This window comes from Aquila chrysaetos, chromosome 19, assembly GCF_900496995.4.
Source record: "Aquila chrysaetos chrysaetos chromosome 19, bAquChr1.4, whole genome shotgun sequence".
NCBI classification, from domain to species: Eukaryota; Metazoa; Chordata; class Aves; order Accipitriformes; family Accipitridae; genus Aquila; species Aquila chrysaetos.
Genome location: NC_044022.1, coordinates 15,117,483 through 15,141,969, shown reverse-complemented (window position 1 = coordinate 15,141,969; position 24,487 = coordinate 15,117,483). Strand labels below are relative to the sequence as shown.

Genomic DNA, 24,487 nt, shown 5'->3' with positions numbered 1-24,487 from the left:
CTACAGCTCAATTCCTCCCCTTCTCCTATCCCTTAAGATAAAAAATTAGTTTTGCCTCTGAATCTGGAGGTCTGCTCAAAGCTGCACCTGAGTTTGTGTGCACCATGACAATGGGCAAGTCTGCACTGAGATCTGCACCTGAAAGGAAGCCAAACCCCCAGAGACCACCCCTTAGCTTTGCTATGCAAACTACTGCTTTGGCTGGTGGCTTCCTATTGTTTCCAGTTATTATGAAATGAAAAGCATCCCACAGCTCATTCATTAACATGAATTAAAGGGCCCTATCATTTCTGTCTGCTTTATCAAGGTTCATGACTGACAACAGTTAATTATTATCTTTTACCATAGGAGTTTTTAATCTGAGGTCTAGAGTCGCTGTGTGGGTTGTTTTGTGTTTGTTTTTTAAACAGTTCAGCGTTCTCCAAAAGAAAAAGAAATCCTGCATGTGTGCAATATTATCATAGCTCTGGCACTGTTCAAGCAGGAGTCCTTATGGTCTTAAATGGAAAACATCTGCAAACAAGGTATGCCTCACAAATGGTTCTTGGCTTTGAAAGTTATCTTCCCTGTTGGTCTGGGTAAGGGCAAAATTTCTTGTTTTGCACATCTTTGGGTAGGTTGTTGGGTTGGCAATGCATACTTCAGTTTTTTTGTTTATTATGCTTGTCAGATGGAGTTGCACTCTCACTGGTGCACTGTCACCTGGAGAAAGGCCAGAATACTTTTAATTTTTGTATGCTTCTGGTGTAAGGTTAGTATATAGTAGCTCTGCATGCATCTATGAAAACTGGAAGAAAACAATTCTTTCAGATGGCTGAGGACATATTTTCATGCAGATGAGTGCAAAGCTTTTCTTCTTTTGCTTGTCTTCTGGGTTTTTATTAATGGGATTATAGAAGGTGCATTGGCCAAAGGTCATTCCTCTTTCTGCCACTCTCCTTTTCAGATGCAGAACATATTTATTTCACTTGCAGGACTGAGAGCTTCTGAGAGAACCTGAGATTCAGTGACCAGAAAAAGGGCAGCACACAAGGGAGCTGCAAAATTGGAGTTGCAGTATTAGTGAAGCAACAACTGACATTAACAGTGAGTCAATGAGCTATATGCGAACTCAGATAAAATCTAACTGTTGACAGAGGAACTAAGAGCAGGGCGATCTTTGGAAACCCAATTTCACATTTAGCCAGATGTCATATCAACCACTACACCTTCGCAAGAGATCTAATTCCAATTTCTAGATGTCTATCATATCGTGGCCTTGCTTGCATATCTGTTACCCCTCAATGAAAAGAAAAGAAATTTGGTTCTTGTGCTGGTCCTAAGAAGACGAAAAAATCCTTCAGCAGCAGAAGTCTGTGGCAGCTTCAATCTAAGGATTAATGGGTAGAATAAAAAATATCCTTTATCCCATTCTGTAAAGAGGGTCTTTGACAGATGTGGAGGGGTTCATATCAAAGGAAAAGATCTCCAAGGCTCAAGAAATTGGAGAAAATATTCTTAGATTACTTCTTCTCGTCCATTCTAAGTAATAACAGGACAGTGCTCCTTCCAGAGACCCTGACTGCTGAGATTTGGCATTTATTCCTATTTTTTTCAAGTCAGGTTTGTTTCTTTTTTCTTCCATACTATTCTCAGATTTTAGGGAGAAAATTACTCTCCAGAGACTTACTCCTTCAAAGGGGGCCAAAAGATGACCTATAAGAGCTGTTAACCTCTCCTGTCTTTATCTCCACCCACCACTCTCCTTTTATATTTTGACTTCAGTAGTCAGATTAAACATTTACTTTCTGTTCGATTTGCACTTTGCCTTTCGTTTCAAAAGAGAAAACTGATTCCTCTGAATATCTGCTGTGGTTTAACCCCAGCCAGCAGCTAAGCACCACGGAGCCGCTAGCTCAGTCCCCACCCCAGCCAGTGGGATGAGGGAGACAATTGGGAAAAAAAAAGTAAAACTCATGGGTTGAGATAAAGACAGCTTAATAGGACAGAAAAGAAGAAAGTAATAATGATGATGACAATAATAATAAATGGCATTAATAATAATAAAATAATTGGTATATACAAAACAAGTGATGCACAATGCAATTGCTCACCACTTGCCGACTGATGCCCAGTTAGTCCCTGAGCAGCGATCCACCCCTCCCAGTCAACTCCCCCCAGTTTATATACTGGGCATGATGGCACATGATATGGAATATTCCTTTGGCCAGTTTGGTTCAGCTGTCCTGGCTGTGTCCCCTCCCAACTTCTTGTGCCCCCCCAGCCTTCTTGCTGGCTGGGCATCAGAAGCTGAAAAATCCTTGGCTTAGTCTAAACACTACTTAGCAACATCTGAAAACATCAGTGTGTTATCAACATTCTTATACTGAATCCAAAACATAGCACTATACCAGCTACTAGAAAGAAAATTAACTCTATCCCAGCCGAAACCAGTACAATATAATTTTCTTATTTTTTTGAGTAAGTTTATACTGTGATCTTCTTCGAATGAAAGTGAATATTATCTAAAGGAATTCTTACATGTCCATTGAGAGCAAACTAATAACTGTAAGTTGAAGGAATGACAATAATTACACAGTATCCTTTATGGAGCAACTCAGGTATGCCTGGCAGAAATTCACAACTTGTAAATGTCAATGATGTCATAAGGAGATTGTATCACAAAGACATAAATGCTTTCTGATTCACTGGATGAAAAATTTAAGTGACCTGCAGTAGTCATTCAAAATGGCCTTTTTGTGATGGAACAATCTCGTTTTCTGTGAATGCTGATATTTAGGAATTGTTCTGGGTTGAACATTTGAATTATTTGTCAAATAAAATTGAATACAGTGATGGTTCAATAACTCAAATGTTTGCCTTTACCATAGTTGCCACATCTCTTCCTAGTTCTGGAGGCCTAAAACTAAAAATCACAAGGATAAAAATATATCTAAGTAGTTATTTTTCATTACAATTATTATTAAAAATGCACCAACAACTCAACATTAATTTAAAAATCATAATTTTTCTTATACATCAAGGTTTATGGACAAAACCTATTGCTAGATCTAACAAAACAAATAAGGATATTTATACTGTACCCATTGTTCTAAACACAAAACAGAACCAGCTGAAAGGAATTAAAGCCATCTGTAAAACAAAAAACTTCTTTCGAATTGTCTTGTGTATAATAATATTGAACGATGAATTGAGTAGATTTCTGGGCCTACTCCACTGTAAAAAACTACCAAGAGTTAATTCAAAGACAAAATCAGTTTATAATAAGGGAAATAGTCCAATACAGAAATATTATTTTTGGTTCTATGGCTCTTCTGCTAATGGGTATGGAGAAAAAGGAATCAAAATCATCTCAGATGTGCACAAGAAAAGAAGAAAGAGAAATAAATAAAAAATTGATAAAATCAAATAAAATTCTGATCAGCGATTAGGAAAAAAAAAAAAATCTTGATGGTGATCAAAGACTAGAACAAGGGTCTGGAGAGCTGGTGGAGAACAAGCCTCCATCCTTGCAGATAGCCAGGATTTGGCAAGGTCCTGAGCAGCTACCACCATGGTTACCTCTGCTTTGAGCAGGTGGCTCAACAAGGAACCTCCTGATGTCCCTCCTAACCTGAATTATTCTATCATACTATGATTTTAAGTGAAACGTCCTCCTTATCATGTAAATTGTCCACGTGCATGCACAGGAGGAAATAACATAATTGGAAATGATCAGTGAGAAGCTTGTGGTTTGAAATGACAACATGAGGCTGTGATGACAAAAATGTTTAGTGCTGGAGGATCCCATTTATGGTGACAGGACTTGTGTTTTTTTCTTAGGAGTGACTTCTGTTCACTTCCAGGACTCTCAAGCTGTATCTGTTGAGATAGGCCTCAGAGACAAATAGTTTCCTACAAAGAAGACTGAGCAAGAATATACTGGGAGAAAGAGCAGATCACAATTCTTCATCCATGACCAGCTTCTGACCCAGTGACCATAGTCACTGGATGTAGTTTTCCGCTATGTTGTGGATACACAGAACATGACTCCACGTGTAAATTTACCCTGTCACTTTTGGACTAGATACTTTTTATGTTCCTTCCCCTACTCCTTAGGAGATTTGTTCCAGAATCTCCTTCTTAAGGCGAAATATTGTTTAATATTCAACCAAATGGGACTTATTCCAAAATTGTCCTTTACAATACATACTTCTCTTTTGGAGTTTGTTTTTTGTTGTGTTAGTCTGGTATTTTCTAGAGAACAATTATGGTTCCACTAAACCAGCCAGTTTTCTCCAAAATTAATGGGATGTCTGTTTGCCTGATCATCCTAGCAACATTTCTGCTCACTTGTTTGGCCTGAACACACCTCTTCAGCCAAGTGCAATACAGTATCCCCTGTGACGCTTGCAAAGACCTTGTATAATGGCCCTAGATCTACTGGAATATTTTATCCGCTATGCCTTTTTGCAGGCACATCACATAGTAGTCATTCTGTAACTGGCAAAGCCCCCGGTCCTTTTGTCCTTTTGTATTTCAAAGTGATTTTATAGCAGGAATCCTTGGTTTAGTCATTTGTTTTTTTTTCTATTGAGGAATATCATTCAAATTGTAGTCTAAGTCTTCAAGGTCATCCATTGCTTCCTGTGTGTTTATCTTGATCTTCTTTGCTATTGATAATGCTTCTCAGATTTGCTTCAGTGACAAATTTCATTAGAATAGTCCTACTTTTTGTGCCAAAGTTCATTAATGAAAATACTCAGTAAGTCGCAAGACCATTCCTCCACCGGTACTCTTTGTTCAGTAACCCCCCCTTTGCAACACCATTGTTGCAAAACCTTCTTTACTTGTTTTTGTGGCTTCTTTTATTCCCTCCATCTATGTTCATTAGGAATTTTTCACGTGGCATTTATCAAAGATTTTTCTGCAGCCTGAGTAGGTTCAGAATATTGTGCATCTTTGTTCCCAAGATCAGTTAGTTACTTTATCAAAGATATACATTACAAAATTACAGCAAGCTAAACCTAAAAAATGTAGCAGGGATGGATAAGTACCAGAGAAAGTAGAATAGTGTAAGTACAATACAAATATCTTTTTTGTGACACTAAATTATTGTGTTGTGTGCTCTTTCAAAATAGCTTGGCTTGGTGCCCAGCGTTATTTTCACTAGCTTGTTACACTTCCAACAAAAGTAGAAATCTTTATTTTTGCACTTGTTAAGAGAAAACTAACCTGATTTCACTCAGCACAGCTGTCAGAACACTCAGACAGCAGGGGAGGTACTTCGCACTACCAATAAGCTCTGAGAAGTATTTTAAAGCAAAGCTTTAATTACATTTGTCATTTCTGAGTCTCCAGTCCAAAAGTATTAAAGTAGAATTTTTAGCAAAGAAATTATTTTTGATGTTGCAGCATGAATGCAATGCAGTTATCATGCTGAGATTTTTACCTTTTCAGAAAAGCAAGTGGGAGAAAATTTAGGCCTAAAAAGCATACTATGTGTAAGTAAATGAACTAGGAATATGCTGATATTAGAAGTTACCTTATTACCCAAAAGCCTAAATAAACTTTATATTTCATCTGAGAAAAACAAAGAGATGTGATTTTTGTTAAGTTGAAAAATTTGGTCTATAAATTACAATTAGGTTAGTAAGCTACCTGAAAATCAAGTTGCAGTAACAAAAGCACAGTGCTAAGTGTACAGTTATACTCAGTATAAATGAACATTTTGCTCATGCAAGCATCGGATGCCCTGTGTTTAACAAGCCTGAGCTAGGAAATGGGTGGAGAATACAAACACGTCCCCCAGTGTGCTGTGCTGGACCTGTGACCGCCTGTAATAATTTTTAAGTGACTGGCCCTACCTAATTTGATAGTGAGGTGGGTTAGTCCCATACCTATTGTGGATGTGGGAGGTGTTAGAAGATGGGGCATGTTCAATGAGAAGAGACATAATGCCAATGATATTGGCAGCAAAGGAGCACAGTGTCAGACTCTGGAAAACAGGCTCATTTGAGCAGATAATGGGCACCCAGATAGTGACAAGGGCAGTCCTGAGAGCAGGACTACCTGGAAGCAGGTAATCCTGCTTGTCCTGAAAAACTGTCAGGTGCAAAGGCACAATGGCTGGAAGGGCACATCAAAACAATAAGCCAGTAAGGGAGCTGAAAAGTTACAAATGTTCCAGTGATTAGATGATGATGTTGTTGGAGGTGATTTGAAAGGGCAGAATATGAGTGTTTAATGTCCAAACCATCTTAAGTACTGTAACTGTTCAGTGTGTGCATTTCAGCAGAGGGTTGGTCTTCCTTCCACATAGGACCTGAAGATGACACAAGCAGATGCATAGTGTCCTAGAGACAGTCCCATGGTTGGTGCAGGAGGGAGGAATGACTTTGTCTTCATCACATTGTAGGCACTGGGCATAAGCTCTGATCTAGCTTCTTTGTCATGGAAAGTTTGTATTGATCCTGCTTCTATGGTAACTTTTGCCACAAATCAACAGTGGTTGCTGTTCAGAGAAGGGCTGAGCCCCTTCTTTTGCTTTCAAATATGTTTTGTAGTTTCTCTGTGCTGGACAAAATTTTCTTTTTCCTTTCCAAATTGTCCGGCTGCTGAGCTGAATAAAATGAATGAGTTTTGCTTTTAAACATTTTGGGTAACTTATATTTTTTTTGCAAGTGCACAGTTTTAATCACATAAATAATTCACAACTCTCTGTCCAGACCAACCTGTAGGGCTTTAAGCCTTCTTTATACACCATTTTAAGCCTCCCCAGTAGGGGAGTCTGTCTGTTCTCAACTGCTGCTAAAAGTCAGTGTGTCTGGTCAGCATGATACTATTGTAAAGACAGTGTATACAATCCTCGGATGTGTGATAGCTCGGGTATGAGAAGTCTGGCACACAGCAGGAAAGAGCAAATTCCCCTTGCTGGTGTGATACTGTGATGGTTGGACTGTAGTCAGAAATGTATAATCATGAGAAAGCCCTGCAATGACAAAAGAAACGTATAAATGTCTACCTGGCTTCACTGGGTCCTGTTGCAATCAATTGTTCCACATATTGAATGGAAGATAGTGCAAAAGCAGCTTCTACATACCCAAAATATCTGTCGGCCTGATGTCCCCTTACCTTAAGATACTCTCCATACGTAATATTGAAGTCATTGAACTGAAACCTTTTCTTTTTGAAGTTTATAAAATCCCGATCGAGTCCACTGTTTGGTTCTGCAAATTTCTCATTTAACAGCTGTTAGCAGCTGTTGACAGCTGAGCATGTCAACATTTGGTGAGGTAAAAACACAACACAAAATGAAGGTTTGAAAGCAAAAAAGGATTTTTCAGTAACTTCATGGATCTGGTGGTAGAATGTAAAGAGGCAAATGTATTGGGGAATGTGGAGATTGACACTAAAACTCAGCACTCATAAAAGTACTGAGCTTTGAAAATAGGTTTCTTTTTTATTTTTTTTTTTATTTCTATTGTAATTGGCCAGATGTTGTGAGTAGGCTTCTGTAAGGTTCCAGATCTGATGGTATATGCACCAGAGCTATACTGATATATGTCCAGACACATGTCCTCACTGTTAGTGAAACCCCCAAAGATCTAATTCTGGCAAGCTCTCTCTTTAATACATGTACCACACGTGATATATAGGATTGGAGTATGTATATATAGCACTGAAGGCCCGTTGAGATTTCCTTTTTTCCTCTCTTCACTTATTCTTCCCTTAATGATCCTCCAGCCTGCTATGTGCAATATACTCCTCCTACATTATCTATTACTAGCAGCTTTTTTGCTAGGTTCTGAAGCTGATGCTTCAATGTATATGTTCCTTGTACAAACTCAGAGAAGTGATAAATGCAGTCTCCAAGGATGCAATTTTAATGGAAAAGGAATGCAGAGAGCTGGCAGTTTCTCTGAGAAAATGATATTACAACAATGCAAACTACCCCAACAGAGAGTAAGGACAAGAAGTGTAGTAAGTGGTCAACTTGGTTAACTCGTGAGCCGACTTCAAACACAAGAAAAAAGAATGAGTTTCCAGTGACAAAATTACAAAGGTCAAAACACAGACTGTGAAGTAAGTAGCAAGAGAAATTAAAAGTAAGAAATATAATTCTATGCCTGTGGTAGGAAGGAAGAGATTTTTTGATCTGCTTCACAGCTGATTGAAAGCTATCAACAAATGATGCCAAGAACAGCTTAATGTTCAATGTTTGGTGTTTGTGCTAGTCTTCACTAAAAATGCCAACAGTAGGAGGAAGTGAGCACAAACAATACCCAGTGAAAAAGCATGGATTTCTGACTTAGAATAGGGAAAAGGTAGATTAAATTATGTTCTTAAATTGATATTTTAAGCCAGCTTGGCATTATGAATTTAATCCTCAGGTATTTGAAAAAAATATTTATGTAGCCTGAGGACCATTAGTGTTTAGCTTTCAGAATTTTGTGGAAGATGGGTGTGATGATAGAAGAAATGTGGAAAAGAGTGAAACTGTGGCACTCTTAAAGTGGCTAAGAATGGAATTATGGACCAGACAGCTTAAATTCAATCTCCAGGGGGGAAAAAAAAAAGCATATAATATGATTATTTGTAAGTATCTGGAAAATAACAAGGAAATGAGCAGCAGATAGAGATTTGTCAAGGACAACTTGTGTCAAACCTATTATCTACTTTGCTTCTGCAAATAGTAACAGACACCATAAGTAAAGAGCAGTAGTTGCCATATAACCTGATTTTAGGGCTTATTCTGGTGTAAATCAAAGATGTTGAACTGATTTCCTGCAGGAGAAAAGGTACCTTGATGTATCTAGTCCACTTAAGCAGTTTCAGTAGAGTATCATTATAACTTGGAGAATGCAAACACAGAAGCAACAAATCTTTGGTAGCTTGCAACCAGCAGAAGTAACCAGACATAGAATCACAGAATCATAGAATGGTTTAGGTTGGAAGGGACCTTAAAGATCATCCAGTTCCAACCCCCCCTGACATGGCCAGGGACACCTTCCACTAGACCAGGTTGCTCAAAGCCCCATCCAACCTGGCCTTGAATGTTCCCAGGGATGGGACATCCACAACCTCTCTGGGCAACCTGTTCCAGTGCCTCACCACCCTCACAGTGAAGAACTTCTTCCTTATATCTAGTCTAAATCTACCCTCTTTCAGTGTAAAACCATTACCCCTTGTCATATTGCTACATGTCCTTGTAAAAAGTCCCTCTCTGGCTTTCTTGTAGGCTCCCTTTAAATACTGGAAGGCTGCTATATTTGTAATAGGAGGAATAAAGTATTATTGAGAAAATATGTTGCACCTGAAATTTAGTGTATCATTTTAATAACAGCTATACAAAAGCACTGTTTGCAAAAGACTGTGAGAGAGCCTTGGGCTTATCAGTGGGTACATTTTTTAACACAAGGTTATCAGAAACAGGTAATCAGCATTTTCATGTCCTCTAAAGTTTTTCTCAAGGTGAATATCTAAAAATAGAGACACCAAAAATCACTAGTCATTTCCAATTTGATCGTTATTAATTTTTAAACCTACATAAAACTTTACTAAGGTTAATAGAAGCTATTTCTGAATGAGACTTTTTTTTTAATTGAATAACAAAAGGTATCTGAGAGATCTGTACTGTGTTGGTACATATAAATCAGAACTTATTAGAGAACCTTATCCTTCTGGGCTTAGCAGTTCTGGAATTTGAATCTAAACTCAGAACCTACATTTGGCATTGACTAAACTGGCAATGGAAACAGCTGGAGGCTGCAACCCACCCTGTTGGGCTCCCGTGGATCCCATTCTTCTGGATGCTGTAATACAGCTTCTCCTATGACAGGTTTTGAAGCTCTCTCTTCAGATGTTTAGGAAGGTCTAACTTTTTTACGCAATCTAAGCTTTCTACCTTTTTAAAAAATTTTTAATGAAAAAAGCTTATGGCTTACAGGGGAGTATTTTGCACCATAGATCCCTGTTCTCTTATCTACTGAGAAATCGCAAGCCAGTTGGTACCTTAACTTCTATGACAGCTTGAACTAATAGTAAAAGTATCCGTGGCACAAAGTATCCTACAATAATTCCTCTTTAGATGTTTGTACTAAAGTTCAATGATGTTATGGGGGGAAAAATGTTTCTAATTAATATTTTAATAAATATTCTGGTACCATGGTTCTTAGTAGAGATAATGCAGGAAATTTTAACTGTAAAGGGAAGTAAAAGTACTGAGTTTCAATATACAGTTTCAGGAGGAGGAGGAGGAAGTGAAGGAAGGGAGAACCCATGCCGGAGCAGAGGAAAACTGTGAGAAGGAAGGAGCGGCAGAGAGAAACGGTGATGTACTGACTGTAAGCCCTCATTCTCCATCCCCTGTTCACCACTTGGAGGGGTATAGGCGTCTGGAGTGAAGGAGTGAAGTCAAGCCCGGGAAAGGGGATGTTTCAAAGCTTGTCATTTTGATTCTTTCTACCCCAAACGATTTTAATTGGTAATAAATTAAACTAATTTTCCCCAGGTTGAGTCTGTTTTTCCCACAATGATAAGTGATCTCCCTGTCTTTATCTCAACCCGCAAGACTTCCAAGTCCTATTTTTCCTATTTTCTCTCCCCTGTCCCACTGAGGTGGGGCGTGAACAAGTGGCTGGGTGAGAGTTTTCCTGTTAGCTGGGGCCAACCCAGTACAATCTCCATGGTCATGGGGAAGTATAACAACAGCTTAGAAAAGCCAGCAGCAAATGTTCAAACCTGTGCTGAGCAGGAAGGCCAGGACACCCATCCCTCACATTACTCTTGGATTCATATTATCAAAAGCCGAAATAACAGTCTCTAGGGAGAGCATGAATAACTTTAAGGAAGGATGGTGCTGCTGCTGAATTAACCTCCATTACTTCACCTCTGTTCAAGAGGAATGTATTACTGACAGGTACCTTAGAACTATACTTATATCTATAATTGCATTGAGTGTGCTTATGTATCACAGCAGATTAAGCACCAGTGTTTTTTGTTAGCTCTTCAGAAGAACTGGACTGTTAAGAGTTTTTTGCTACTTTTAAGGAAATCTCCTAGTATTCACTTTTGTGCTGTTAAATGCTTGAAACAGCCGTATGACACTATTCTCTGGAGCAATGATAAGCTGGTAAAGCAGAAAGCAGTTAATATGACTGAATTGTGTTTCCTTGTTTCGTTTCATTTTTTTCTGATTTCTTTGTCTCTACTGGAGGTTTGAGGAACATAACATTTTATTTCAATATTGTCATGACAATGCATAAATATTTGGAAAAGATTTCCTGGGATATACAGAATGGTAGAAAACATTTCTTCTATCCAGACCCAGGAAAAGATATTAGGGTATGGACTCTCTGAACCAGACGCTGTGCCTCCACAACAGACATTTCTGCACCTCCATGCCAGGTGAAAGGTCAGCAGATCTGGAAACTAGACTCTTCTAAATCAATAAATTTTACTTAAATAATATAGAGACAAAACAGAAGTCATTAAGTTTCTACTCCCCTGTAATTTTCTAAACAGTCTTGCATGGTCTCCTTAGGAAAAGAAGTTGTTGATTTCTCAGAATGACAAGCCACTGTCTCTGTAAGCTCTGTTTGCTTTTTTTTTTAATATGTTTTTTTTAAGAAACAGTAATACCTACATGTCACATGGACCAGCCATTGCTTCCCCCAAGATTATGGATGATGAACTTAGGTTGTATGTTGCTCTTCAGAAAGTGGTCAGACACTACCACTTTCTCTGAATGACACTATGGATAAAAGCATTTTCCTGAAGTGTACCTCAAAGCTTTGGAAGGGAGGGTTCTGAGTAGTGTTGTGCTAGCAATACAGCAGCACACAGATCCGGGAGAGAACCAACAGTTATACGTGTTCTCTGGCCAGATGTAGAGATGAAAGACTGTGTTAGCCTCTGTGATGTGGATGGCTGCTTACTCGGCCCAAAATGCAGAGGCAGGGTTGGACTCAGAGAATGGTATGTATCAGACCAATGTCAACATCTACATCTGGGCTTGTTGGCTTGGATATCTGTCCTAGTTTCAGCTGGGATAGAGTTAACTGTCTTCCTAGTAGCTGGTACGGTGCTATGTTTTGAGTTCAGTATGAGAAGAATGTTGATAACACTGATGTTTTCAGTTGCTGCTAGTAGTGTTTAGACTAATGTCAAGGATTTTTCAGCTTCTCATGCCCAGCCAGCGAGAAAGCTGGAGGGGCACAAGAAGTTGGCACAGGACACAGCCAGGGCACCTGACCCAAACTGGCCAACAGGGTATTCCATACCATATGACGTCCCATCTAGTATAGGAACTGGGAAGTGGGGGCGGGGAATCGCCGCTCAGGGGACTAGCTGGGTGTCGGTCGGCGGGTGGTGAGCAATTGCACTGCGCATCATTTGTACATTCCAATCCTTTCATTATTGCTGTTGTCATTTTATTAGTGTTATCATTATCATTATCCGTTTCTTCTTTTCTGTTCTATTAAACTGTTCTTATCTCAACCCGTGGGTTTTGCTTCTTTTTCCCGATTTTCTCCCCCATCCCACTGGGTGGGGGGGGAGTGAGTGAGCGGCTGCGTGGTGCTTAGTTGCTGGCTGGGGTTAAACCACGACAATATCTTTATAGTAAACACAGAGAAACAGAGAAGCTTAGGACAAGATTCATCTCATCCAGAAACATACCTATCCCCCCAAAGTAATGTAAAGTGCCTATGTCTCTCCCTTGATTATAAAGCTAAAATGTAAATGCCAATAATGTACTTTTCTAAATTATAATGTGACAATTTCAGCTATGGACATCCTCAGCTGAAGTGAAAGTATGCACAATTTCCCTCATTTAGCCTCTTCTCCGTATTTTCTCACAGTGATTAGGACACCAAAATTGCTGTGGTCCCACATTTTAAGAAATGATTCTACTTTCTGGCAGTTCAGTAATATGCTCTAGCAGTCTTTGACGGGGAGTCTATGCAATGTGTAGGCGATGAGACCCACATCTTTTGAATCTAGTGCCTTATCTGCAAGCTTACCTCTTCCCATCACATAAATAAGGATTGCAAACTATTATATTAATACAAAAAGAAAATCTTACCTGTTTCCTAAACTGCCTATTCAATTGTAGATGTTAAAATCCTGTGTGATTTGATTCACTCTGTGGAATTCATCTCTTTTAAGAATTTAGAAAAAAAAACCCAACAAGAATGAACAAAACCCTCCACGAGACAATCTACAGCTCTGCATCTAAACCTACAGTGAAAAAATCAAAAGTAACTACATGGGTAGCTGCTTCAGTGAAGGAATAACTCTGCTGGAAAAAAATTTTTACTAGATGAGCAGTCCCTTTTATTTCAGAGGACATACTGGAAAATGACGAATGAGCCCATCATAGCTAAAGGCAGAAGTTTCCTTAAATGGCCATTGGCGGTACTCTTTTCCACTCTCTTCATACAAACTCCTGAAAACATTGGTGATACAGGTAATTAGAAGATTTCCAGGTGCGTGAACTATCTACATTTCTGGCTACCTGTAGCCAGCATAAATCTATTAGGTGAACAAACATATCTTTCCCATCTGCAGAGTGCATCATTCTGAAAGTGGCTGAGGCTTTCTGCAGTTATGGCTGGAAAATTATTTTGAAAAATGCCTAGACATTATACCAGCACAACAAACATCCTTCAGTTTTTTTCCAGTGCTCAGACACAAGAAGAACTGTGGGTTGGAAAAGCATTCTGGTAGATGACAACTAAGTAAATATGTCCATAATATATCCTGCTTCTCTTTATATTGTTACCTACAGTAAAGCCATAACAAGACCTACACAACTTTGTGTAGTTTTAAATTTCTGTTCTGAGGCAGTCCTTAGCATGGAACTTTTCTAGAAATCTTACATTTCCTATTTACTTCTTTCGTGACACAATTATGTCTAAGCTCCAAAGGCAAAGAGTGTCAAAGCTTTTGAGAGGCTGTGCAAATGAGCCTTGCAATGGGACCCTCAGCCTTGAATTAGGTAATCAGTTCTCCACTTAGGACACTGGGAGAATTAACCTGTTAGCTGATGGTATGCCTTATGCTGTGTTACTGAAGGGTGATGTCAAAAAGGGTTGGCCTTGTCACCATAGGTTCTGTCTCTTTAGCTTCTCTTGCAAATCTCATGTTCATGTAGCCATAAGAGAAATTAGTGTAGCTTGATGATGTGATGTAGATGTAAGCCATCAAGAAAAAGCCTTCCTTTAGATTAGTTTGTGGAACCAGCTTACTCACTATTACAGGTTCTAATGAAAGGGAGGGCTGGAAATGAGTAGTGGAAACTAGGAAGACAGTACCTTCCTTCTGAAGGTAGCATGAGGTTCGAAAATTTCTCTTTCATACTTAAGGTAAGTTCTCCAAAGTTATCAGACTTGACATCCTGAGATATCCAAGGTGAGAATACTGAAGAAGCAGACTTGGCACCTAACCAACTGCTGCTTGGGAGCACCACTTGTCAGTGGATGTCTAGGCATCAAAGGTTTTGCTTCGTGTATTTAGGCACCATGTGGAATGGCTGCCAGAAAGACACTGGAATAAAAACACCCCCCCATCCACCCTGTCATGTAGCAGGAGAATCCTCAAAATGAGTTTTGAGGTAAGCCAACTGTCCTCTGCAGAGAAGCCTGGAATGCACTCAGCAGCAATGCATGCTTCAAATGAGCATGAACTCCAGGTCTCTGCTTTTGAAGAGGAAAATCACAGAAGTTCTTTCATAGAATTATCAAATTATGGAATATTTTGGGTTGGAAGGGACCTTCAAAGCTCATCTAGTTCCAACCCTCCTGTCAGGAGCAGGGATAACTTTGACTAGATCAGGTTGCTTAAAGTCCCATCCAACCTGACCTTGAAAACTTCCAGTGATGGGGCATCCACTGCTTCTCTGGGCAACCTGTTCTAGTGTCTCACCACCCTCATTGTAAAAAATTTCTTCCTTTTATCTAATCTAAACCTACCCTCTTCTCTGTTACCCCTTGTCTTGTCACTATGGGCCCTGGTAAAAGGTCTCTCTCCATCCTTCTTATAAACTCCCTTTAAGTATTGAAAGGCTGCAATAAGGTCTCCCTGGAGCTTTCTCTTCTCCAGGCTGAACAACCCCAACTTTCTCAGCCTTTTCTCTTAGGAGAGGTGTTCCAGCCCCCTGATCGTCTTTTTGTGGCCATCCTCTGGAGCCACTCTAACAGGTCTATATCTTCCATGTGTTGGGGACCTCAGAACTGGATGCAGCACTCCAGGTGGAGTCTCATGAGAGCAAAGTAGAGGGGGAGAATCATCTCTGTTGACCTGCTGGCCACCGTTCTTTCTATACAGCCCAGGATATGGTTGGCTTTCTGGACTGCAAGCACACATTTCCAGCTCATGTCCAATTTTTCATCCATGAGTAAGTCCATCCCAAGTTCTTCTTCACAGGACTGTTCTCAATCCATTCATCACCCATCTGATGATACTGGGGATTGCCTCGACCCAGGTGCAGGACCCTGCACTTATAGAATAGAATAGAATAGAATAGAATAGAACTGGAATATTTCAGTTGGAAGGGACCTACAATGATCATCTAGACCAACTGCCTGATTACTTCAGGGCTGACCAAGTTAAAGCATGTTATTAGGGGCATTGTCCAAATGCCTCTTAAACACTGACAGGCTTGGGGCATTGACCACCTCTCTAGCAAGCCTGTTCCAGTGTTTGACCACTCTCTTGGTAAAGAAATACTTCCTAATGTCCAGTCTAAACCTCCCCTGGCACAGCTTTGAGCCATTCCTATGTGTCCTGTCGCTGGATCCCAGGGAGAAGAGCTCAGCACCTCCCTCTCCACTTCCCCTCCTCAGGAAGCTGTGGAGGTAATGAGGTTGTCCCTCAGCCTCCTTTTCTCCAAACTAGACAAACTCAAAAGTCCTTAGCTGCTCCTCATAGGACATGCCTTCCAGCCTGTTCACCTGGTTTGTTGCCCTCCTCTGGATGCATTCAAGGACCTGAACATCGTTCTTAAATTGTGGGGCCCAGAACTGCACACAGTACTCAAGGTGAGGCTGCACCAACACTGAATACAGTGGGATAATCCCCTTTTTTGACCATCTGGTTATGCTGTGTTTGATGCACCCCAGGATGCAGCTTGCTGTCTTGGCTGCCAGGGCACACTGCTGACTCACATTGAGCCTGCTGTTGACCAGCACCCCCAGATCCCTTTCTGCAGGGCTGCTCTCCAGCCACTCCTCTCCTAATTTATACTTGTGCCTGGCATTACTCCATCCTAGGTGCAGAATCCAGTACTTCAACTTGTTAAATTTCATCCCATTAACTCAATGTTGTTGAACCTCATGAGGTTCACACAGGCTCTCACCTCAAGCCTGTCAAGGTCCCTCTGGATGACATCCCTTCCCTCCAGTTAATCAACTGCACCACTAAGCTTGGTGTCATCTGTAAACTTGCGGAGGGTGGACTCAGTCCCACTGTCTGTGTCATTAATAAAGATATTGAACAGTACTGGTCCCAGTACAGACCCCTGAGGGATACCACTTGTTAATGATCTCCATTTGGACATTGAGCCATTGACTGTAACTCTTTGGATGTGGCCATCCAGCCTGTTCCTTATCAATTGAATGTGGCAGGGTACAGGTAAATCTCTTCTCTTGGAGATCTGTGATGTTGACTGATGTAAAAACAGATGGGATTTGCATGCAAGAAGCTTATGAGAGTCTGCAATTCAGTGTGTCCTGTCAGGTAAAATATAGATAAACCCATGTGATGAAACCCATGTGATGAAACCCATACTAAAGTCCTTGCTTCTCTCAAGAGTTATCTGCAATAGGTGCCACTGGAGAGACTGAGGCAAATTCACCTCCAGATTAGCCATTAGTCTTTTAATTCATGTCCCCATTTTGGAAGTGAGAGAACCTGGTGCCTAAATTAGACAGCATTTTGGCTTTCAAAATCAGATATCTCATTTCCTACACAGTCTTTATTCGTGGAGGTACACATGCTTATGCTGTTCATTCCTTCAGGATCCTATTCCCTTCTTCCTTCACTGCAGTTTGGCAAGTGTTGGACTTCAGACATCTTCAGAGCACATCTACACGATCAGGTGAAATAGTGCTTGAATATCCTGTTTCAGGGTGTATAAGTTAATGCCTTGAATCTGAGGTCTAAGAAGCTCTGGATATAAACTGGTAGAAGCTTTTAGGTACCTTTGTAAGTCCTGCTATTAACCATAGCATAGGTGTCATCTTTATGGCCGTTTTGAGAACATCAGAGTTGCCTAAATGGTGGATTTAGGTGGTTAAATTTCTGAGGTGACATCTTGGAGGATGTGAAATGAAATTAAATGCTTGGTTTGCTACTGTCTTCTGTGGAAACCTTGCAATTCATGGTCAACATCTATAAACTAACTGCCTCTCCCCATTTAAAAGTCTGTGATACTCATACTGAATTTTGTAGACAAAATATACTTAATGGTAATTAATCTTTGCATTGCTTAAGAATTTTCAACTGTAGGAACATCCTGAGCCATTGAATCCACTCTGATGCTTTCATGCAGTCATGTCATATAGCAATAAATGTATCAAACTCCATCTCACAACAAGATATTTTTTGGCTCTCAGTACTGCCTTTGGGACATACGTCCTAAATCTTTCTCTATTAATGATACATTTTCTTCTAATTTCTACAGGAAATTAATTGAAAGACAGCTATGTGCCTAATTTCTGCCAAAACAGTCCTTTAGATTACATACATTTCCTCTTTTTCTGAGGTTGCTCACCATTCTCTGCCTCTTTAATCCCCATCTTCAAGTGTATTTATGGGTCTCGGGATACCTCTCTGTTTACATTTTGTCAGTTTTTACAAATCCGTTCTCTTGCTCTTTGCTCACAAGATGGGCTCCATGTTCCCTATAGTATTCTATCAGCACCTGCTCCAATCTGAATTCAGCATTTGGAACATGGGTCATCAGGATTGTAAACAATACTCCAGAAGAGGTTTCTCTAGTGTCAGTCACAGTGCAATTAATAGTTGTAAATCACCACTGGACATACCTTCATTACTCAGTATATCCCAGGATTTTGTTGATGTTTTTCATGGTCTCATCATTCCAGCAGTTCTTTATGATGTTGTGATTTACTGAAAAACAGAAGGCTCTTCTCCCACTCTGCTTATCCTTGTTAGTATCGAAGAAACCTCTTCCAGACACAAACTCAAGGCACTGATTCACATCCTTCCCAAGTGGGCTTAGTATTTTGGATCCTTTAAGTTCCTTGCAAAAGAGTTTGGCAGTTCCATGAGAAACACTGCCAGAAACTCAGTAAGCTGCTTCTTGTTCAAATCTACACTGCCCTTGTATAGAGTTAACTCCTGGTTCTCGAATCTGCTGCAGGGGTTGGGGACCTAAAAGTTAGCTTGTCATGGAGAATTAAAACAAAGTCAATATCCTCTCAGAAGGTCTCTAGAAAAGCTTCGCTGTGAAATGTGCCTATTGCCTTATCTCAGTCATTTAGCAAGTTAGTAGTAGTTTAGTCAAACAGAGGAAACAACTGAACTGAACTGCTTAAATAACATTAACAGTTCCACTCCAAAGAGATGAAGTTCAGGAGAAGAAGATTCAATCTGCCTCCTTAAGAATCATTCAGTGCTGGAAGGCAGGAAAAAGGAGGAGAGAGTTTAAGCAGTAATGAACCCCTGAACAGACCTTAAGTATTAATGAAAGTACAAAATCTAGCATGCTTCCTAGATTTTCTCCTACAAAATCTGATTGCAGATGTGGGATGTGAAAAAAAGCACAAAGACCTTGACTTTGTAGCCTAATAAACATCTCCAACCTGTCTCCTGAATGCTGGAAAGGAGAGAAATGCCTGATGGATTTCATCTTGGGATCAATAAGAGATTAAATATATATTTTTTATTCTTTTTTGACATGTAACTCTAACAAGCCTTTGGAACCTTCTTGACCATTTTTAATGTTGTAAATGAACGTTCTATTCATTCTTTTTTTTTTTGAATGAAAATTTTTTGATTGACTAATCTCCCTGCAGTGTGGATTGAGTGACAGGTACTTTCTGAATGGGAATCTTAAAATCAGGTCATTGGAACCTTCTTGAATCACTCACCAACCCAATATGATAGTTCTAGAAAGATGATAGTGACAAGAAACACACAGCCGCACATACTAGTTTAGGAGTTGATAGTGCTGAAGTCACTCAGCATATGTGCTTTCCAGGGCCACTACCAGCTAAAAAAGTTTCTTGGCATGAGCTGTGACAGTGGGAGCAATGCCAGAGTCCTGAGGATTAGAGAAATGTTTGCATAGGTTTGTACTCAACACTTTGTCTCTCTGTAATGGTGTCACTTAGTCCTCATGGACCTGCTAGGTCTTTAGCTCAGGGGTGGAAGCTCACACTATGAACCAGAGGTAACTCCTGCTTCTGATGATCTACTAAAGTTAATTTTGCAACTGGCAGCAAAGTGCTGAGTTAGGTCCCCATTCAGTCTGTCTCACCTTTCCCTGCTCAGATTTGTGTTAGTGACAAGCAGCTTTGTTCAGGAAGGAAATTAAAAGAAACTGTAGATTGAAGTGATGCTTAATTGTTGAGAGAGGTTTTATTCTCCCCTGATTTCACATGAACTCATATTCTACCCATCTGTGCAATACAATCTTTTGTTTTCTAGCCAGTGTTGCTGAACAGTAGATAAGTGTTTTGGATTACTGCCTTAAAATATGCCAGTCAGCTGAAGCCAGTCTAGTTCTCTTGTACTTACCTATAAGACATAGAAGTCATTTTTGTCTCCTGGATATGTGTGACACTTTTAAACTGTTTGCACATTGTGATATACATTTATTTATGCTAACCTGGTGATTTCAGTAGTTTATATAATTTAAAAATTTAAGTCTTTGACAATGGTTTTTTTTTGGCACCAGGCAAATGATAGAAAATTAAGATGGAGAAGAGCTGAAATTCATCTGGGCTCTGGATGTCTTCCTTGGTCCATGCAAAAGGCTTTGTAGTCTTTTCTGACACTAAAATTTAGATCAAAAAATGTTATATTTACTAATGTAACATGTCCTAGTAGGTTGAAACTTGGATAAAAGCATGTTGTAATTTACTCATTGCCTATGCACTCTTTGGACTTGCATAGGGTCATTGAGGCCAAAATCTGGGCAACTGTGCATTACAGAAATACTAGGGTATGTAACTTACAGATGATTTTTCTTTTCTACTTTCAGAAGTTTGACCAGGAGGAGCATTAGTTTATCTGATCAGCTGCTGAATGCTTCCATGCTCATTTTGCATTCCTAAACTTCCTAAAGCCCTAAAACTTCATTTAGCTAAATCCTGGTTTCAGTTCAACATGAAGAGACAAAGCAATGACTGGTCCCTTTGTTCCAACAATTAATCATTTGTTCGAATTATTAAACTGTCTGACAGTTAAAAAGTGTCTATTGGCTATTTTAATTTGTAAAGTTTCACTTCCTGATCATTGGTTTTACCATGATTTCTTCCACTAAAGAGTTGCTTATTATCCAGTATTTTCTTCTAATGAAGATAGCTCTGCACTGTGACAAACATACGGCTAAACAGATTGAAATCATCAGTGCTTTCAAGGTAAGAGCTCAGGAATCACTGATGGTTGTTTCCTGTGACATCTCCTGTTGTTTTATATTTTTTCCAAAAGTCAGATCTGAGAACAGTATGCAGTATTTTCCTATCAGTTTCATTATTTTTATATCCATAAGTAAATTCATTTCCAAGTTATTATGTCTTACTTCTTTGCTTACAAATTCAGAAAACACAGTAACATTTTCTTACCCATAAAGTGTCTTCTAAGATATGAATAACTACCTCCTAAGACACTAAAATATTTTCCAGAGTAATGGTTTTCAAGCCATGAATACTCCCTTCTTAAGGTATGACCTTTCTATATGTACAGCTCTAATCATGGCTGTTTTAAAGACGCTATTTGAATTAGCCTAGCTCAACATATCTGACTGTCTTTTCTTTGTATTTAATTACATTTTCAGAAGGCTTTTTGCCATACACACATTTTATCAACAGTTATCTGAGACTCACTTCTGCGTATTGATAAAAGGTTTTAATAATTCCCTAACTCTGATCCTTGCAAAATCTCTGTAGATACGTGATCTGTAGATGGAATCTCCCTGGTTTTGAGAACTGTCAGTCTGCTATTGATGCCTTTAATTTGTGGAACATATATATTGCTATTGTGACATTCTTAATCCTAAAATAATAATTGTAAAAAGTCAAACAGTTATAAAGCTCTGAGAATATTGTATATGCATAGTTATCATTATCAAATAACCAGTAATAGCATCAAGGAATTAATTTCTATAGCTGTCATGTTGAAACAAGGCTCTGCATGTAATTGTCTATGGACACAGAGTATAATTGTTCAGACATAGTTCTTCCTTCTCTGAACATGAAACATTATAGTTTCTACCAGTGTGGGTAACAGTGCATCTGTACACACAGAACACAGTTCTTTCCTTGCCATATACACAAAGCTAGTACATAATTTCTCTTCTGCCCCGATAACTAAATAGAACTCTGGTGTATTTTGAATACATACTGTCTATATGACCTTGAAGCTCTCTACCTAAGTGAAGAGGACTTCTATAGGAAGTATAATTAATCAGTTGGAGCACAGTGCAGCCACTCTAGTTTTCTAAGACCAATTTTGACATTGAGTTAATACATTGTGCTAGGAGAATCACATCTTCTCTGGCCAAGAGTGAAACAGCTATTGCATCTACCTATCTATCTAATATATAATAATGAAGTCATTCAACATTGGAAAGTAGCTTGGGAGCCTCAGAAGAAAGACACAAAATGGAAGTGCAAAATATTATCTAAGATGAACTCCTGCAAGGAATGACATCCATCACCAGCTTCTGACCTAGAGCCTAAAACTTTTCCATTGAAGCATATTAATTGCAGAGTGCATATTTAAAAACAAGGCTTATCACATATACCTACAAAAATCCTGAAAGACATCTGTGTACTTTAGAGAGATAAGAAATTGAATGTGTCATACACAATAGGTGTTAATTGTATTGTTTATAGGTATAACAGAAACATTTTAGATGCTGTGGTGATGAGAGTAGCATAAAAACAGAGTAACTAAGTTGATATCCATTTCTTATTATAGAATTTTTTTTTTTTTTTTGAGTTTGTTGAAATTCTTATTTCAAAATGTGTTGCAAGCTAAGGACAATGCTCTTATAGAAAAATTCAAATATGAAGAGTACTGCTCAAAATTTTTTTGTTTGTTTGGTTGGTTTTTTTTTCTTTCCTCTCTGGAGTGTGCTCTTTGTTACATGATTTTTGGGAAAACAGCTGTAGTTTGGACAGATCTCATGTTCAACAAGAAAAAAAGTATTTTGACACCATATTCAAAATCTGTCAAGTTTTTTTTTATCTGAATAAAAAAGAATTGAAAAATATGAGCTGACTTGCAAAGCAAAATGTAAAGCTCTTCTTGCTATATTAATCAGATATTTCTTACTGAAAATATTCATGATATTGAAGAAAACCCAAACAGTTATTGATATTGATGAGATAGACCTGCCAAATCTTTGTTCTAACTAACAGTTACTACATGCAAATGTCATGTGCTAAACAATGGAAAGTTAAAAAGTACAAAGGAATCTGCACGGAGTTAAGAAGATTGGAAGGAACAAGAGACATAACATTGATAGCAGTCAATGAAAAAGTTTAACATTTCTGACTAACACCCACCAAAGATGATAAGACTTACTGTAGAGTTATGTTCTTACAAACAATTAATTTCGTCAGCTGCTGAATTTTCATGAACCAAGAATGCAAGCATTATACCCTTGATTCAGCACTTGTGTAGCAATGTCATTCAGCCCCTTAGAGTTATGCCAGTACTTAAGTAGATTTGCTGAACTGGAGCCTGTTCTGACCCTATGATAGCCTGGATTTTCAGCAAAGTTAAGAAAAATACAGTAGTGAAATTGTCCAGGTTGGGATCTAAATGAGGTGAATTTTGTAGAGAGACATATTATCTTTTACTACACCAGCTGAAAATGTCAGTGGTACAGTTTCTAACAGCAAATGGCCCACACTGTTTAGACTGACAGAGTTGTTGAGATTTGTTGCTCATTTTCCAGTTACTTCTTTATCTGATTTTTATCAACATTTGTTTTTATGAAACATGTCCACCAAATGTCTGCAATGAGTGACCCTTACCACACTGAAGTAAGCATTCAGTGGCTTTCTAAATGATTGGTAACACTATCCAGGGTGGTCCATGAGATCTTTCTGTGAAGCAAGAACTTGAATGTATTTTATATGAAACAATCATGGAATCAAATTTAAAAATTATCTGTCAAGCATGGACCAGATTTTAAGATGCCTGCAGCTTTGTGCTTATCTACTAACCATGCTTATCAAGCATATCACCAAGTTTTGGGGCTTTTTGTGGGAGGTATTATTTATTTTCTCTTTGTTATGAAACTTGGAGTCTCTTTCGGCATAATGGAGAGTAGGCCCCGGTGCATTCCTCATTATGTTTCTTAATCTTAATGTAATTTGTAATAAAGTACAAATGCCATTGCAAATACCAGCTACAGATTGCCTTTTCTTCCGGTCAAAATGAATTAGTCAAGAACAGCTTCCCATCTTATTGATACTGGTGCCTTCTTTAGCCTTACTATAGATTGATAAATCTCCTCCCCCCATCCCCTCTAAAATCTCATTATCCAAGAAAAGCTCTTTTTTGTATTTTGTTACCGTATCATTTAACTGTCTGCCATCTAAAAGTATTAAAATAGAACCTGGACACTATGACAGTGCAGTTCACTTCTTAAGTGGTCTCAGACCAGGCAGACAAATTTGTATGCATTCACATGCATCTCAAAAGATTTAAATCTCAGCAATTTCAAAAATCCTCCAACTTTTTACTGTTTGCTTTAGGTGGAATCCAACAGAACTAATATAATAACTTTTGCTCATGAAAGAATATTTAGAATGGACTTAAGCTTTTTTCTGCTTTAAGCAATGGGTGGTGATTCCAGACTTTTCTGAAAAGGTCCCAAAGATTGTTGGCAAGATGGAGCTGTTATTTGTGAAGCAAGTGGTAAAGCACATTTTCATCCAGGTACCACTGGCCTTATAAAAATGACCTTTTTATTCCTCTCAGTGATGGCATATTGTTTATAGATTGAGTAAGAAATGAAAAGAGGGAAAAATATCTCCTGAAGCACTTTCTTCTCAGCAAAGGTTAAGTAAGAGTTATGCTTCTTTTCTTTGTTTTGCTTTTTTTTTCCGAAGAGCAAGGCAGTAAGGCTTATACGGGAGAGGGATTTCTGAATAGCTGTGAGGAAGATTCCCTTTTAAATAAGGGATGGGATGACAAGAATCATCGTAGCCACTTCTGGCTTTGCTGTTTCCCTCAGAGATGAATTTTGACTTCAAAGTTGAATGTAGAGGACAGTGAGCAGTTTTATTGCCTTGGGATG

At 38.9% G+C, this 24,487-nt stretch overlaps 1 long non-coding RNA gene across 2 annotated transcripts; it reads left to right on the top strand.

The window, feature by feature from the left end:
* The first annotated feature begins 377 nt into the window (after positions 1-377).
* LOC115353628 lies at positions 378-20,414 on the top strand. Of its 2 annotated transcripts, XR_003927629.1 has the most exons (4): positions 378-524; positions 947-1,086; positions 10,221-10,325; positions 20,213-20,414. It is a non-coding gene; the product is annotated as an uncharacterized LOC115353628 (long non-coding RNA). The 2 variants fall into 2 exon arrangements; XR_003927630.1 differs by lacking the exon at positions 947-1,086.
* The last annotated feature ends 4,073 nt before the right edge of the window (positions 20,415-24,487 follow it).